The sequence below is a fragment of the Nicotiana tabacum genome, chromosome 8 (genome assembly GCF_000715075.1).
Source record: "Nicotiana tabacum cultivar K326 chromosome 8, ASM71507v2, whole genome shotgun sequence".
NCBI lineage: Eukaryota > Viridiplantae > Streptophyta > Magnoliopsida > Solanales > Solanaceae > Nicotiana > Nicotiana tabacum.
In genome coordinates, this window is record NC_134087.1 from 43,368,005 (window position 1) to 43,380,907 (window position 12,903).

Here is a 12,903-nt window from a genome sequence, read left to right on the forward strand (position 1 = left end):
AAAACAAAACGTCGCCTGAGAGATTTGAACTCTCGCGGGGAAACCCCATGTACTTAGCAGGCACACGCCTTAACCACTCGGCCAAAGCGACGAAGTTGTTAGTAGGCTATTGGGAATATAATATTGATCATTCTGGAATAAAAATGTGAGGTTATTTAGGGGCATTTGCATCTATACTCGCTTTTTGTGTCACATTTTAACTTGTGCTCGCTTTGCAAAAAAGATTGCAAGTGTACCCACTTTTTCGCATAACTTCAGCATACGGGGCTGAAGTAGCAAAGGCAATCACGCAGAACTTCAGCATTCTAGTAGCCGGGCCTGAAGTTCAGCTCTAGAGCTGAAGTTTTTGTGTTGTAAATGGGAAACTTCAGCTCTAGAGCTGAAGTTTTTTTACCACCTATTAATATTACATAGTAGAGCTGCAGTTTCTCAGTTACTACACAAAAACTTCAGCTCTGGAGTTGAAGTTTTTTTACCACCTATTAATATTACATACAGTTGCTCGTTTTGTATTACCTAGGCATGTATAAATATTTTTAAATTAATTAAAAACGTGAAAGGCACAAGAAAAAAACAAAGGTCGGAGAGTGATATATACATGTATCATCTGGGGGATTGGATTAGTGGGTAGAAAGCAGAGGAGAGAGCTAGAGCAGTCATTCCAATTCTCGAAGGGAAAAAAGAAAAGCTAAAAAATAAAGTAAGAACGTGAAAGGGTAGCTTTTGCACAGCTTGTGATATTGTTTTTATGCATATCAATCTCAATCTAGATCCTTGCTTTCTTCTGGTGAGGTACTGAAGCGGAGAAGAAAGGGAGCTGAAGTTGTTTAAAAAGTGGGTACAAGTTAAAAGTTTTAAAAAAAATAGGTATAGGTTAAATGGGGGCGATCAAATAGGACGCCCCGTGCAATTTTTACGGTTATTTAATCCTGTGTTAGTGTATTTTCTTGGTACGGTATAAACAATTGTGTTTAGTTATACCCTAATTTTGGTATCATTTTTATATCGTATTCAATGTGGGAGAATAATCTTGAGATAAAACAACCAAATGACCAAAAGTGCCATTCTCCAAAACTCTTTTTTAAAGTCCTTTAAGAAGACCAAGATTTTAAAGTTGAAAATAATAGTTTGTCTATTATAAAACCAAACACATGCTTTTATATTATATCCATATATTTCATTTTTTATCCAATGAACCAAACGTTTCAAGAAAATATATTCACCAAATAATTTCGTTATTACTTCAGTTTGAATTGTAATCTCCATCACATTATAATAATCATGATATGACTTGTTTGCAAACCTCAAGTGTATTGTTAACGACTTTTGTAGCGAGACAACTCCCAAGCTTTAACAATTAGTAGCCGAATGTGAGAGTAGTGGATATGAATATGTGTTAATTTTTCATCAAGCTTAATAATATTTTTCTCTTGAACTTTTAAAGCTCTCTCATTACATATTTTAACTTTTCGAGTGACTCATTACCCACCTCAACTTGTAAAAATATAGTCAAGATAAAGTCTCTTGGTTTAGTTGTTTTAAAGCCTTAAATGGAACTATTTTCATTAGTTATCAGGAAAAATATATTCGTTTTGTTTTTTTTCACGTACTGAGTCACTCTCAAATCTCAAACAACGTGCTCGGAATAAGCAATTTCTCCCTTAAATTGTTAGCACCTTCACATTCCAATCACACAGTAGGAGACTGACTTTAACTCAACTGTAGTTAACCATATGTAACATGTGAAGATCCTATTCAATTAAGTACTTGTCTGGAGGACAAGTCCGTTGGCTATCTTTAGCATGGACCATTTATTGTGCAATAACCCGTCCATAACCAGAGATGAATTTAAAGTTTAGGAGAAGTTTTATTTTGTGTCTCATACCACTTACATTAATTGTATGAGGCTCATTTTTGTCTCACAAATTTGTGGACTCAATCTTATACTTCTCGGTCCACAGAAATCTGGGTCCACAAAATTATAAGACAAAAAAGTTGTCTCATACAACTAGTGTCAGTTGTATGAGACTCAAAATAAAATTTTCCAAAGTTTAAGTTAAGAGGTACAATAATTCCTGTTCGTTAGAGTACTTGTTTTGCTAACGGTCGTACACAACATTTGTTAGAGTACTTGCTTTGCTATCGGTCGTACACAACATTTGTTAGAGTATTTGCTTTGCTATCGATTGTACACAACAACACTCCAGAGACAATTCTAGAATTTTATTGTTTTGATTGTCCAAATGCTTCCTTCACGCACTTAATGAAATGTGATTAAAGTGCCCCGCATGAGAGAAGCTGAAACTGAAATAATGATTTTTTGGACTTAAAATACGTTTATATAATTAAAAAAAAAGTTACATTTCTAATTAAAACACAGTATAATACTGCGTTTTAGTTTAACGAAAAATTAGCCGTTAAAATAAAACGTAGTATAGTACTGTGTTTTATTTAATAATTTATTTTTTTATAGGGAAACGCAGTATAGTACTACGTTTTAGGAAAAAGTAGTATAATATTGTGTTTTACTTCAATTTGGACCCACCAATAATAAGTGATCTACAGGACTGACATAAATAATTTGTTTTGTAGTGTAAAACGTAGAATTATACTACGTTTTACTAAAATGCAGTATACTAAAATGCAGTATTATACTGCATTTTACACTAATTTTTGGGCCTACCAATAAGTGTTTTGCGGATAACTGACATAACAATAATTCAAATACATAAAACGTGGTATTATATTGCATTTTACATAAAAAAAAAAAATTTGCACCCCAAGCTAGGACTTGCCTTATTTAAAGGCGTTAGGATTTTATGAAAATTCATTCAAAACTTTCCTTCAAACTTCCGTTCATACTTCTCTTCTTCTTATCAAGCATTTTTTTTATAATGTCTGAAGAGCCAAAAATAAGGGTTTCATTATATTAGGGGGTGAGGTTATAATGGAGAATAACTCTGTGAGGTATAGTTCACCTCCACAGTGTCATGTTAAATTGTCGCTTACAATGGAGTACGATAAATTGGTATCGTTGTTACGTAAAAAAATGAGTGTCAGGAAACGTTCGGTGAACCTTAAAGTAACAGGTAGATTTCCGTATTCTGTGACTCCGCAGGTGTTTGCTTATTATTCTGAGTTTAACATCGAAGATGATGAAACTCTTAGAGATTATTTGCGGATTCCAGATGAATACAGGGAATTTATTGTAATAAAATTGTTGGAAATGTACGTCAAGGTTGAAGACATTCCCAATAATGAGGGCGTGCATAGTAGGGATAACCCCCAGTCATCGGGTGGTTATTCTAAAGCAGTTTTTGCCGGACAGATTCCTGATGAAAGAGCTTGCCTTGATTTAAACTTGTCACCACCGGCGAATGAGCAGCCACAAAATAATTTTTCGACTTTATATAATCCACAAGACGGCTAGTAAACTTCAATTTTTCTACGCTTTAACGATGTTTATTTTAAGTCTTTTGAATTGAATTTGTATAAACACTCATATTTTTCATAGGGGGTACCGTCCAGATATGAATTTTACAAGTTACGACCCCGCTCCTAATTGGAATATGCGTAGTTCTGGCATGTTGGACCACGGTGGTCCATTCGGGAGTCATCACCAATAAGAAAATGTCCATCATGGATCGTCAACACAGTACGACTTGTAAGTAAAGTGATAGCTATATGTAAATTATTTATCTAGTTGAGTAGCTTATCATTTTGTTCTTTTTGTGCAGTGAAAACGAGCAACTTGATGTTCCTGACCTCACACAGTTGCCCATAGACGACGTATTGACTCGTGATTTGGCAGATGCGCAGAGTCAGGAAGATGATAGTGATTATGACAATAATGTCGATGAGTCTGGAGATGACACACCTTTCCCTGATGAGGGTGATGACGAGGAGGAAGTGGATGCCAAACTTGAGCTGACGAGGGAGCATGCTCCTCCACCTCCCGTTAGACCAAGAGTGTACGAGTCCCACATGCCGTTTCATGAGCGGAATATTCCCTACCTTGATAATTTGCCAAATATGTCGGACGTGGATGCCCTCACAAGGGATGATGACGAAATTCAGTCAAAAATATGGGATGAGTCAAGACCAGCGGTGCTGGCAAAGGGCATGTATTTCCCCAATAAAGCTCGCCTAATCAGAGCTATAAAAATCTACAGCGTAAGAGAGTGCCGCAAGATGACGGTAAGGGAGTCAACTATGGAGGTGTACAAGGTTGTATACCATAGAGACTTTATGGGTTGTCACTCGATGTTGCGTGCCAGCAAGAAGAAATCAGGATTGTGGAAAGTGGGTAAATATATTAGCACCCACAGATGTGAAATGGACACATTCAATGAGAATCACTTCAACCTGAATGTAGACTTGATTTCTCTTGTCGTAATTCCATATTTGGAAGTGTCCATTAGGTTCAAGATTAAAGAGTGGAGTTTAGTCGTCCACCAGGAATATGGTTGTACTATAACCAAAAGAAAGGCATATCTCGGGCGCAAACGTGCCTTTGAATCGAGGCACATCATCGGGATGGAAGTGCTCCAAAGCAGTCGTTCGACCGAGCAATAATCAGGCAGATCAGCTAGCAACTCGTCGATGTATGGCGTCTAGATGAACTATCCAATAATAACATAAAAGTGAGTATGCACAACACAAGTGAATTTATAACAAGTAAGTTTAGGTACATATTTACCTGTCCGGCCTCCAGCATATCCAACACATCCCTGACAAGGGGGAGATAATGATGAGCATCACTGCCTCGGTAGTTCCCACGCTGGAGAATCCACCTCCTAGCTAGAGGGAGAAATGGAGGTACTACACCGACTCTAATGATGGTAGAGGTGGTTGCGAGGGCAGGATCCGCTCCCAGGCTCAAACCTAAGATAAAAGATTGACGTAAATTTTAATAGTCATTTTGACTATATAGAATTTGAAGTAATGAACAGAGTATTCGAATATGTTGTCACCTGTAGAAGCGATAGAAAATCACATATGTCCACCTGGGTGACTATGCTACCCCGGCACATACTCCTGTACATGTATGCGAGAACAACAGCACCCCAGCTATACTGGGGTAACTCATTTAGCTGCTGCAGATGATGCAGAAAGCGCAGACTCACTAGATTTCCCGAAATGTTCGGGAACAAGACACACCCAAAAAGAAGGAACAGTGCCAACCTCGTGTACCAGTGAATATAGAGATCCTCTGTCTCGCCGGTAATGTCGGGGTGCAATACCTTCATATGTTGTCTGATAGCTGTCACAGAAATGCGACTGCCCCCTCTAAGTGCAGCCTCACCCTGTGGTCTGAAACCAGTATACTGCCCCAGCAAATCCAAATATTGGGAACGCGTCATAGCTCTCATATACTGGGGCAGTGCAACGGCCAGTCCATCTACACGCAGCCCATATAAACCTGAACATCCTGAAGCGTGATGGTGGCCTCTCTAGTGGGCAGGTGAAAAGTGTGTGTCTCCGGTCGCCACCGCTCTATCAACGCCGTGATGAGAGACCAGTCGAGCTCATCCGCCCAATCTCAAAAATCCTAGGGAATTCCGTAGCACGCAGGCGATGGACTACGCGGGGATGGAAATCTTTCTCCCTCAAAAAGTCCCACAAGTCGTCCGGTCTCCTGGCGCGGAGAGTCTGATCCAATAGATGTCCCTCCCATACGTAGGCGGACCTATGGTCTCCCTGTAACACTAATATCTGATCCAATGCTGGTCCAAGATACACAAACGGCAAGTCCATGTCGTCTACTGTAAATTAAACAATATTAATTGTGTGTTTGTGTTATAATAATTAATATTTTATTATTTAATAGGACATAATATATATAACTAAGGGTTCCAAGCTCGATAATTTGGGCCCAGTAGCACCAAGCTATCCTGAATTCTTATGTGTGTCAATTTCAATAATTTTAAAATTTTGTTAGTTTAATAAATTAAATAATTAATTTTTAATTGGACAGAGTATATAACTATGGGTTCCAAGCTCGATATTTGAGGCCCAGTAGTACCAAGCTATCCTTAATTATTATGTGTGTCAATTTCAAAATTTTTAGAATTTTGTTAGTTTAATAAATTAAATAATTAATTATTTAATTGGACCGAGTAAATATCTATGGGTTAGCAAGCTTGATATTTGAGGCCCAGTAGCACCAAGCTATCCTGAATTCTTATGTGCGTCAATTTCAAAATTTTTAGAATTTTGTTAGTTTAATAAATTAAATAATTAGATATTTAATTTGAACTATCTATGGGTTCCAGGCTCGATATTTGAGGCTCAGTAGCACCAAGTTATCCTGAATTCTTATGTGTGTCAATTTCAATATTTTTAAAATTTTGTTAGTTTAATAAATTAAATAATTAATTTTTAATTGGACAGAATATATAACTATGGGTTCCAAGCTCGATATTTGAGGCCTAGTAGTACCAAGCTATCCTTAATTATTATGTGTGTCAATTTCAAAAAATTTAGAATTTTGTTAGTTTAATAAATTAAATAATTAATTATTTAATTGGACGGAGTAAATATGTATGGATTAGCAAGCTCGATATTTGAGGCCCAGTAGCACCAAGCTATCCTGAATTCTTATGTGTGTCAATTTCAAAAATTTTAGAATTTTGTTAGTTTAATAAATTAAATAATTTAATTGGACAGAGAAAATATCTATAGGTTCCAGGCTCGTTATTTGAGGCTCAGTAGCACCAAATTATCCTGAATTCTTATGTGTGTCAATTTCAATATTTTTAAAATTTTGTTAGTTTTATAAATTAAATAATTAATTTTTAATTGGACAGGGTATATAACTATGAGTTCCACGCTCGATATTGTCACACCCCTTTTTTACCCCTCCAAAAGATAATGTGTGTTACGGACTGTGGGTTAAAGAGCTTTTCTAATTAAAGTGACAAATTTGAAATAGGGATTATTTTATTTACAGAGTCGCCACTTGGAATTGATTTTTGTCGGTGTTCCAAGTCACCTTTTATTTGAATCCCTATTCAAAGGAAAGTTTGACTCTATTATTATTGGTCTGCGAAAACAAAGTTCGGGTAAGGACTTCTGTTGACCGGGGAGAAAGTGTAAAGCATTCCCCGAGTCCCGTGGTTCTAGCACGGTCGCTTTATTGACTATATTTGGCTTATATTATTTTAGGATATTCTTGTATTTTATTAATTATGACTTGTTCATTACCACTTCACTTAATTTTATTATATTTTATTAATTATTTTGACCTAGATGCGGTATGCACACAAGGACTTCCTTTAAAGGTAGATATTAAACTAAGGTACGGAATGTACACATGATTAAAACATAATCATTTTAAATTTAAATGCATCGAGATGCGGGAATGTGCACATGACCCTTTTATTACTTAAGCATATCAATCCAAGGTTCGGGTGTGAACACGTGAGCTAATAATTAAAGTACATCCCAAACTTTTAAGTGTATTTAAAGTATTCCATTTATTAGTCCCTTCTTATCCAATACATATATTTGTATATTTTTAATTATTGCCAATACATATATTTGTATATTTTTAATTATTGCAACAATTCTTGAATTAGTTAATGACTATTTCTCTCTCCCGCAATTATTTCTTTAGTCTAATAATATATATATTTTATATAGCGAGCTTTGAATTAATTAACCCGCATGTATATATTGACAGGCCTTACAATGTGTCTAGACCAAATAAGCTATATCCTTCCTTGAACCAATTCATGATAAAAATGAAAATATATATATATATATATATATATATATATATATATATATATATATATATATATATATAATGTGAAACGTCCAATTAATTTACAATAAACAATATTTATGCTAACAAAACAAACAAGGAAAAGCAATTCAAATAAAGTTCATAAAATGAAGATAAAACTTATGACAATTAGAAGTTATTCTTCAACAGTGAACAAATAGAAGTATACATTCATAGACTAATTTAAGATAGTTAATCACAATATTAAAGTAACTTACAATGAAGTTAACGGCATAGAGAAATTGATAGGATTAGGAAGATTTTCTAATTTATAAGGTATTCCTACTAAAATTAATACCTGATTTTTTTTTTAGTTTTTATTGACAAGTGGTTAACAGTTGTAAATATATACTCAAAGAAGAAAAAAAATTCATTATATAAAATAAACTTACTACAATCTTATTAAAAAAAAATATTATAGATTATGGCCTATTCATAAGAATGACCGGAAAATATGCTCATTTTTAATATCATAGTATAATTTATGTAAGCTTAACTGACCACTAAGTTTAACACTATGCAAACATTTATATCATCACTGTAATCGTTTTAGTCTTCTATCTCTTATGAAATCTCTTTCTTTTAGTCTTTCATCAAATAAACTAAATGATAACGAAATTCAGAAACATGTGCTCAAATAGGAAAATAACAGATTAAGGAAATAAATTACTAATAAAAGGAATCAAATCCTAATGCTCTAAATAAAACTAAGAAAATAACAGTGAAGAAGAATAGAATCAAAACCTTAGTAAAAGAGTTTCAGTAATACAAGAAAGAGAATCAGTACAACTCTAATCCAATATTGAAACTCGAGTCGGACAAAGTAGCAGCAACGTCGAACCCAAAGCCACGAACGAAAACTTGACCTCCTACTTACACGAGAATCTCTCAAATTTTTTATCGAATTGAATCTTTTCTGTTTCTTCCTCCCACTTTTCACGTTATTTTCCTTGTTCAAAGATCTCCTCCTATTTTGTTACCCCCTCCTTTTTTTTAATCTAAATGTATGACTTATATAGAGAATGTATAATAGTGTGTGTTGATGGAGAAGAAGAGTCCAAGGGTGAGGGGTCGTGTGTGTTTTTTATAAGAGAGATGAGGGAATTTCTCCAATTACCTTCTTTCTGGCACCAAGAAAAGTGGGTGTGTGCTGTGAGGAAATAAGGGAAAGGGATTATGAGTGGGAATGTGAATTGTAAAGAGTATGAGTGGGAAGGTGAGGGAAATCATGGGGTATTTTCTGGGAATAATTGTGTTGGTGGTAACGTATGTGCTATATGACGTGAGTGAGTTGGAAAGAAAAATTCAAATATGGTCAAAAATTAGATGCTCACCGATATTTAATTTGACAACATATATTAATTTGTTAGTTCTGTAAGTTTGTTTTATCGATTAAATAATTAATTTTGTAAAGTGTAATTGGATAGAGTTTGTTGTTAGTAGATACTTAAACTATAGAGACTCTATGCTAAAAGACTCTATATTTCACTACGCTAAAAGGCTCTATATTTTACTACGTTAAAAGGCTGTATATTTTACTACGTTATAAGGCTCTATATTTTACTACGCTAAAAGGCTCTATATTTTACTACGCTAAAAGATCACTATTCTTTAAGCAAATAAATAATCTAAACTAAATAAAAACCACAAACATATGAACATAATATTCACGAAATTACATATAAAACAGTAAAAGATATTTATGAACAATTTTATTAACAATAAAAATTATTTTTCAACTTTTAACTTTTTTTTAAAACACTAATATTAATCCGGGTAAAAAATAACATATAAATTTAATCGCAAACATAACACAAATCAACGTGAAAACACATTCAAGAAAACAAATATGCATATGCTCTACGAGTTTCGACATAAACTAAATCGAAATACCTCGATTTATGTTTTTTGAAATGTCGGAAATTTGAAATTTTGAGCCCAAAAGAAGAAATCCACAACAATCGAAGGCTTTGATTGTATGCGGGACCTATGCTCTTCACTTATTGTGTGACGGGTGGGGCCCAAGGATTTTTAATTGGGGGGGGGGGGGGGGACCAGCAGAAAGGGATTTTTTTTTAAATAGAACCAGTGGTTCTGTCACGGGGAAGAAGACAGGCTTATATTTTTTTATAGGAAAATGCTGTATAATACTACGTTTTCCTTAAACGTAATACTATACTGCAGTTTCCCTATTAAAAAAACAAATTATTAAATAAAACGCAGTACTATACTGCGTTTTACTTTAACGGCTAACTTTTCGTTAAACTAAAACGCATTATAATACTGTGTTTTAGTTAGAAATATAACTTCTTCTTTTTTAACTGTATAAACTTATTTTAAGTCCAAAAACCATTATTTCAGTTTCGGACTCCCTAATGAGAGTGTTTTGAACCAGAAGCAGTAGAAAAATGAGCTCCTGATTACCATCACAGACTTAGTACAGGTCCTTCTGTTATTCTCATTAGCTAGTCCTGAATATTACCGATGAAATCCAGATTAATGTTTTCAACCTTCACTTTAAAAATACACTTCACAAGTCACTCTAAATTCTCTTTAGTTTACGTAGCTCGATTTGCTATCTCACCGTTTATCCTCAAATTCGAATAACAATTAAATTTATACTGTTTTTTTTTTAAGAATATGTGATTTCGCCCAATACCAATTGATAAGTAAGAGAATAAATGAATAAATTAGAAAATAAAATAAATCAAACCAGTATGCTAGTCAGATCTCGACCTCGACTCGGGATAGTCTCGAGGCGGAATAGTAAAAACAGTAAATGATAAAGCAACTTTGATGAGCAATAAGAGTAATATATAGCAGGAAAGTAACGAGTATATATATTCTTCTTAGTGAACAATGATGATTACAAATGAATGGGATCCCCTCTTTATATAATAGAGGAGTCCTAAATAAGGTACACTTCTAATTATAGTAGGAAACCATATTAACATCTGATTAACCGCCATGGATTGATCCGTTCCGAGATTCACGCCATGGTCCTCGACCAATTGCGGATATCTTGCCTTTTCCGTTATCAAGTTATACCGATGTCACTCGGAGTCTGTCTCTTTCTGGCCGCGATTGACGTCGACCTTGGTCCGGAAAGAGGCTTCGATTCCGGACTCGACATCCTAGCTCCTTGACGCAACATTCCCATCTCGAGCAAAGGATGAAATCGGGTAGTCCCGCTTTCTACCGTATACAAAGAGTAAAATGATAAGAAACTACATGTGTGATCAGTAACAATTCCATTTTTGTTTTTCTCGTGAAAATTTGAAGAGAATAATTTCCAAGAAAACCAACGCATACCAAAAGTATGGAATCCGATGTCGCTACCATAAAACTAAAGCTAGTATTCAATTGCTCCAGTAGTAAACAAACAAGAGAAAATTAGTTGAAATTTCAGTAAGGAACTGTCTAACAGCAAAGCTATTTTCAGAATTGAACAATGGTTCAAAACTGATTATACAACCTCAAAATTAATTCAAGTCTAACGCTATTAACTTCAGTAATCCCCTAGTAGATTAATACTAATTTACCTGAATGACCTCCTTTCAAAAAAAATCAACTGTGTACTTTTCTTCACATATTCTAGTGCACAACAATGGCAATGATTCTACCAACTCCTAGTCCTAGCACGCGATTTGAATTATGACATTTTGATAACTGAACTATCCGTTCAACTATCAACTGCTGAAAAACAACTCCGACATCGTCTCTGTCTACTCACCGGACTTGATCTCGGCGAATCCAAACTCCTTAACATCAGTTGCTTCACCGCCGATATCAGTTCCTCCGTTGGCCTTAAAGCTCTCAACTTCTTGCAGAAATTCATGTGCCGAATCAGAGCCTCCGATCTCATGATCTCATCTTTCACTACCTCCACGCACAGCCCGCAAATCCACCGCCCTCCGTTCCTCTCCCGAACTCTAGCTATATACGCCACCGTGCACTCCTCCGTCAATCTGCAACACTCGCATTTCACCATCTCCGCTTCAACTTCAGTAGCTTCCGCGCCCATTGCTGCCGTTGCTCAAATAACTAGCCTTCTTTTTAACACATATTCGTAAAGACCGTTTCGAAATTTTGAAATTCAAATCACAAAATCAGCATTTACTATAATAATTCTTCGTATGAATCCTTAGGCCGATCCGGCGCAATAAGTTAACGTATACCAACCTCCTCTTGTTAGGATTGAAGATATATATACAAATTACTCATATTGTAAGCCCATTGGCTTTAAATTCTAAGTCCGCCTATAATTATGAAAGACAGATACAGTACAAATCTGGCAGGAATTTTACAGTTACGGCTTGGATTTTGCTGATGAAAATGTTGAATCCACAAATACTCAAAATCTCGTACCTGAAATTTTTCCCCCGGAAAATCAAATGATTCTCCGAATATATAACAAAAAGCGTGTTGTTATAGAATTTATGTTTCTGTTTCCCACAGGACTTCTTCTTCAACAATATCACAACCAATGATCAACAGCTTGAATACTACATACATTTCATAGAGCCCTGTTTGGCTCGAATATATCCTCTTCTGATTTTGAATACGGAATCCAGCTGAAAGTTACGCTCAAACAAACACGACTTTTCTATTTGTGAACAGAGAAGAAGATTCAGGAAGTTGATGTTATACTATGTTCTTGGAATATTAGTTATTTATATGAGATGATTAGGTATGTAAGGGAGAGATTATGGTAATTTTTCATTAAATTAAAATTGCTTTTTTTTTTAAAATTAAAAAACAGACAAAACATAAGTTATTATAATAATTGGAAGTTTGTGTAAGACAGTAAAAGTTGTTCACGTCAAGGTTTAGATGGCGGCCTTGAGTTGTAAATATTGTGTTTACACGTAAAATTTGTTGATACTTATCATCACAGTCAAATCAGATGGTGTAAAAAAAATTAGCCCAAGTTAAACAAGTTTTCATCACATGGTTATATAATGTTTGACTTTGGATGAGTACTTTTTCCTTGAAAATACCACATTAACATGACAAATGAGCAGATTAAGGGTGTGTTTGGTACAAAGAAAAATGTTTTTTATGGGAAACTTTTTCCTTGAAAATATTTTCCTGGAAAATGAGTGGTTATATCA

The 12,903-nt window shown here is 34.8% G+C and overlaps 1 non-coding gene across 1 annotated transcript; it reads right to left on the reverse strand.

Annotated features, from left to right (window-relative positions):
* Window positions 1–9: 9 nt before the first annotated feature.
* TRNAS-GCU (transfer RNA serine (anticodon GCU)) lies at window positions 10–91 on the reverse strand. Its single transcript has one exon. It is a non-coding gene; the product is annotated as a tRNA-Ser (tRNA).
* Between the last annotated feature and the right edge of the window lie 12,812 nt (window positions 92–12,903).